This window comes from Squalius cephalus (assembly GCF_949319135.1).
Source record: "Squalius cephalus genome assembly, chromosome: 7".
NCBI lineage: Eukaryota > Metazoa > Chordata > Actinopteri > Cypriniformes > Leuciscidae > Squalius > Squalius cephalus.
In genome coordinates this window covers 30,850,077-30,856,076 of record NC_137128.1, presented here as the reverse complement: position 1 = coordinate 30,856,076, position 6,000 = coordinate 30,850,077, and the positions used below count along the sequence as shown (strand labels likewise).

The 6,000-nt window shown below is 36.9% G+C and overlaps 1 protein-coding gene across 2 annotated transcripts in view; it reads left to right on the top strand.

Annotated features, from left to right (window-relative positions):
* The first annotated feature begins 388 nt into the window (after positions 1–388).
* The window catches only part of slc4a2a (solute carrier family 4 member 2a), a 32,892-nt gene continuing 27,280 nt past the window's right edge, over positions 389–6,000 (top strand). For both annotated transcript variants that reach the window (XM_079876607.1, XM_079876606.1), the window contains exon 1: positions 389–648. The gene's annotated coding sequence lies outside the window, so the exon portion shown is untranslated. The remainder of the gene's footprint in view (positions 649–6,000) is intronic.

Genomic DNA, 6,000 nt, shown 5'->3' with positions numbered 1-6,000 from the left:
TAATAATCAACATTATGCCACAAATGCTCTCAAGTTAGCTTAGCTTGTACTGAACCCAGAATATTTCTTTAAAGTGTTAATTTCGTCTACTGTTACAAATTACGGTGACACATTTCAGATTTTGTATCCAACACTGCTAATTCTTTCATATAGTCAAAATGAATCAGTGAATAGAAAAATCAACTTTGTATAAGGCATATGCAACTGCAAACTGTCACTTTTGTGCACACTTTAATGAAAGCATGTACTTGGATGTGTGTATCTTTTCAAATGATCCTTAGAGCTGTATTGTTGAGTCATGTCCCGTCGGTCACATGTTTGTCAGAGGGCTAAAGGAGGAAACTTAATCGAGGGGGGAGGGACAGCTATCAGTGGGTGCCTCAAGGTTGGAAGTGAACGGCATGTAGTATGTGTGACAGATAGAGAGAGAGGGACAGAGAGAGGTTAGGGTAAAAGTGTAGTGTGCTTCTACTTCCAGAACAGCTTTTCTGTTCTCCAATCACTGCCTTTTTTCACCTCCTGTCCCTCCTCCTCCTCTGTGTCCTTTTCTTTATCTGCCTTTCGGTGGCTGTTTGGCTTCAGTGGGTCTTTGCCATCACACTACAATGACTGCTGTAGCTGTAGTCTGCCTGCAGTGAGCATTCTGAGGTAAGTCTGTCTCTCTGTGTTTCTCTGTTAGCAAAGCTTTTCTTCTCTGTAACAAGGTCTAGTTAAAGAGATAGTTCACCCCAAAATGAAAATTATTTTATCCTTATGCTCACGTTGCTCATGTTCTTCTAAACCTGTACGACTTTTTTTCCCAACGCGGAAACACAAAAGAAGATACTTTGAAGAATGTTGGTAACCAAACCATTTAGGTGACTGTTGACTTTCATTGTATGGACAAAAAAAGACACACTGAGATGCTCTCCAAAATATCTTCTTATATGTTCCACAGAAAAAAGTTAGCCATTGGTTTGATGTCTTTGATTTTCTGTTGGATATTCATTTTATAGAAAGTGTACGTTCATATTTTTGTAGAAGAACAGCCTCATAAAGTGTTTGCAGTTGTATTTTGCTGAATATGCAACTGCAGCCCTTCCTGTCTTACAAAGTGTTTCCTGCTGGAATTTTTCAATTTCGCCTCACACTGTCAGGGAGAGAGGAATGATACGCTTGGAAATATGCTTGAAGGAATCGTAGTGATGTTTTTGCCTGTTTTTGTTGTTGTTGTGATTGGACTGTGATTGTCTGGAATCTGGCTCTTTCTCGTTTTCTCGCTGGTCTCTCATCCTCTGTGTATCCAGCTTAGTGAAGATGAGGATCTAGAGTTACACTGTAAAATATTTCCAGGATTTCACAATATATAACTGTAATATTTCACAGGTAATTACATTATTACCACTTCACAGGCTTTAACTGTGATATTTCACAATATAATACCGTATTTAGACTTTTACTGTGAAAATAATGCAGGCGCGGGGCTTTTACAAGAAACTACTGTGAATTCCGTAATTTTCGCGCTGCAACTGCGTCATCTGAGCTCCCCCGGAGCTCCCTGGCCTGATCTCCTCCATGGTCTCACTCGACGGATTCAGTGCGGTAAGTGTTTAATTTCAAACTTTGTCAATTTGATGACTGTTTTTAATATGAAATTGCATGTTATTTAAAAGTATGAACCAAATTAGCGTTAGTTAAGTTCTGTTTCATGTTTTTGTAACTTAGCTGGAGCAGATTCGCGTCTAGGTTTGAGCGCGCAAATTTGAATGATCAGACGTTGGTTGTGTTAATAAGTGTATTAGTAGTACCGTATTAAGTTATTAACTGTGAGGCTTCACGTTAGCTACACCGTCAAAATTGAACTTTAGCTTTGCTTAATGCTTTTCTTAGTTAACGTTCGTTACTCTAACAGCGTTCTCTCTTTTCCCACAGCATTTTTCTACCACCGGGAAATAAAGTTATAAGGTAAGCTGTGGCCTTAATGTGTGTATTATGACAGTTATGATCAACTAGATACATTATAGTGTTGTGGATTTGTGCAAAGGTGGAATAAATTAATCTCAAATTAGTAACGTTAGCTAGCTGGGCGTCGTCCATATTTTTCTGCCGTGTGTGAAACGGAGCAGCCGTTGTCTGTCTCGTCAACAGAAAAAATAAAGTGCATTTTATTATAAAAAAGATATAGGTGATAAAATAAATGTGTTTATCACTGAATTAGTGGAGCTTCGTTAGCTGTGCTATTCTAAAGTAAAACAGGTCGACATCTGGAGATATTAGGAGCCATTTTGTCTGTGAACGGGTAATAATTCTAGGAGGAAGAGTGCAAGCAGAAACAGCCACATGGAGATGGACTGGCAACAGGCTCTTCCTCCATCCTCTGCAAACAGTACGTGTAAATGATGTAAATTGTTGTGTGCAAATGCATTGCCTGGGTAAATCACACACATCTAACTTTGTTGCAGGACTATTCTTGACTGTGTTTTTGTGATGTAAATGTTTTTTCAGTTGCTGTTAAGTTATTTAAATGGTTGCTGTTTAATTGAATCCAAGTAATGTCACCTTGTTAAAACTGAGCTAACTTTAGTTTTGCTCAGTACTGCAACAGCAGTGACCCACTGAAGGTGATGACTGGGAACTGAAACCTTTTTAATCCCACTTGAATTAATCTAACATCTTTCTTCTCTGTCTTTTTGTTTATATGTGCTTCTTGGGCATCAACCCAGAGACAGGTACAAAATCAAAGAGGCAGAGAGGACACATAAACCAGCAAGTCTGTACACTGATCAGGAAGCTCATTGACTTTGAATGGATGTCAGTCTAATGTAAGTTGTGTTCCAACTTCAGAACAGACTAACGAAACACTGTCTCTGTTTTAAGCTAGAATTAGTTAGCAGTAAGATGTTTACTTAAGCTATTAAAGGGTTAGTTCACTCAAAAATGTAAAGTCTCTCATTAATTACACTCCCTCATGATGTTCCAAACACATAAGAATTTTGTTCAACACAAATTAAGATAATTTTAAGAAGTCCGAGAGCTTTCTGATCCCGCTTATAGACTGCAATGTTATAACCGCTTTCAAGCCCCAGAAAGGTAGTAAAAACATTGTTAAAATAGTCCACGTGACTACAGTGGTTCAACCTTATTGCTATGATGCGACAAGAATACTTTTTGTGCGTTTCGCACTATTAAGTATTTTTGCATCGCTTCATAACATTAAGGTTGAACCACTGTAGTCACATGGACTATTTTAACAATCTTCACTACCTTTCCGGGCCTTGAAAGTGGTAATAAAATTGCTGTCCATGGAGGAGTCAGAAAATATCTTAATTTGTGTTCCAAAGATGAACGAAGGGCTAACGTGTTTGGAATGAGGGTGGGGTTTTGGGTAAACTATCCCTTTAATCTGTTCTACGAGTTTAGACAGGCTGCAAAATGTCTAAAATTCATTGTTCTTACGTTTATTTGAATTAAACATGCCTTTTCAATGTTATAGGTTATTGATAGGTTAGAATAAAAACGTCAAATTTACAGACGTACTTTACAATAGTTTTAAGTGTAAATTTACATCACATTACTGGCTTACTGAGTTGCATTACTATGTACGCATGTCATGTAATTTTTGCTTAACCTCAATCATGTTACTTTCAGAGTCCTCTGGTTTGTTGATTTAATATTAATTGATATAGTACTATTCACATGATTTATCTGATTTATCATGAGTTTTACAATTGTAATTTCTTAAATTGTGCACATTTTAGGATTAGTTTTACAATGCGAGTACCATACTTGCAGGTACTTGCACCACAGAGTAACTTAAACTTTTTGTCTTTCTTATCTTTTGTAGATAGTGGACAGAACCAATACTATGGAGGTGCCTGCTGCAAGGGAAGGAGCGAGACACCTGCAACCCTCTCTTTTCCCACCTTTTTGTCTTTTCTTCCCTCTCTCACTCTCTCTTCTCTCTCTCCTTCTTTCTCTTTTCAGCTCCTACGTTGTGAAGTACCATTATCACATAGTAAACACATGCACAGTGCACACACAGACACACATTCCTGTTACCCAGTGTTTATTCCTGTTATTAAATTGTATTTTTCAAGTACCATTATCACATAATGGTAAACACAGTAAACACATTCACACACATATTGACAGACATTCATGTTACCCAGTGTTCATTCATGTTACCCAGTGTTCATTCATGTTACACAGTGTTTATTCCTGTTATTAAAATGTATTTTTCTTCTAAAAAAAATAAAAGTTACACCATTGTTTTTATCAGTTTTGTTTGGTCCATCATTTATGCTAAATCACAGTATAGACATGGTTAAATACAGTAATTCTACAGCAGCTTACTGTTAAATTACAGTAATATGATAGACTAACTGTAATTGCACAGTAAAATACAGTAATTATACAGCAGCTTACTGCTAAATCACAGTAATATGACGGCATAGTTATTGTGAAGTCACAGTAAACAGCTGTCATTTCACAATTATTTACTGTAAAAATGATACGGTAACTTACTGTGAAAGTCATGCAATTATTAACCTGCAATTTATTGTAAATTTACAGTGAAATAATTAACAGTGTACTCTTGGTATCAGAGCAACAATGACTTTGGCCCAGATTAAGATCATTGGATGACTCAGTGATTCTAATAATGGACTGAAATACTGAAGGATTTACTCTGACAAACAGCTGCTTTTTCTCATTAACAAATCTGCTCTATTTTATGCTCCTGTAACTCAAATAGTAACTAGCAACATAAAGATTTTGGCTTTGATTTCCAGGGAATGCATGGACTGACTAATAAAATATATTAGCTTCAGCTTGAATGGATAATAAATCACTTTGCCAAGTGAATGCATGTAAATGCAAATCAATCTAAAGATAGTGCTGTGTAATGCAATGTTGAGTGTCTACATGGCTGTGACTTTTTTTCTATTTCTGACTGTCTAGTCAGTGTCATCAGACAGGCAAATAGCACAAATAGCATAGCAATAGGCAATGTTATGTGATAATTGCATGCTGTAAAGAAACTCTATTGCACTGTTTTGTTAGAAACTATCATTTAGATCACATACTTCTGTATTTAACGTTCACATGAAAGTGGTATTTGAGCAGCATAAGAATAAGCCTCACATCGTGGATGTTCAAATAGTCTCTGGGGAGCATCTCTGCTGAATCACTGTCCTCAGTCACCTTTAGAGTACAAACACACTGTGGCACCCAAAAGTCTGCAGATACATTGAAAATCTGGGCTTTTTTGTTTAAATCTAAATGAAAAGAAACTTTTGACAATAATATTAAACCCAAAAATATTTGACACAAATAAAACAAAGAAAAATTTTGAATTAAAAAGCAAAAATAAGCAAAGAAATGCTGTGAAATATTTGAGATTGTACAATATTTCTAGGTCTTCGTCTAGCAAATTTCTGACGTTGACCATCCTTTGTATAAAAGGTCAGATTTTCTTGTTGGATCATTCTCAAATCATGCTGGACAACATGATCATCAGGTTTTACACAAACATGTGGAGTTAAAGGTAGGGTAGGTCATTTTCGGAGAGGCTAGCATAGCAAGCTAATTTGAAAGCATAAGATCCTACCCTCACATCATAGCGTCTCCAAAGCCACGCCTCCTCCAAAACACATGAACGCATACAGCAGGGAGCAAACAAAACCGTAACGAGAGAAGGCGTTGTGTCAAAGCAGATAATATTACAATAATAATGAACATAAAGAACTTAAAGAGCACTGACCTGTACCACCTGACTGCTGCAGATTCATATCGTCGTTGATAGTGCTGCCATTGAAACGCATTATTCGAGTCACAAACCGCTCCAAGTATAACAACACAGGTTTCCATCTCTTCAGTGATTGCTATCAGGATGTGAAGAGACTTTCAACCAGCATAACAAAAAATGTTTCTGGAACAAATCACCTACCCTGCCTTTTATGCAGCTTGAGTACTGCTGTCATTAAAGCAAAAGGCCATCTTAAAAAGCCTGGTTTCACAGAC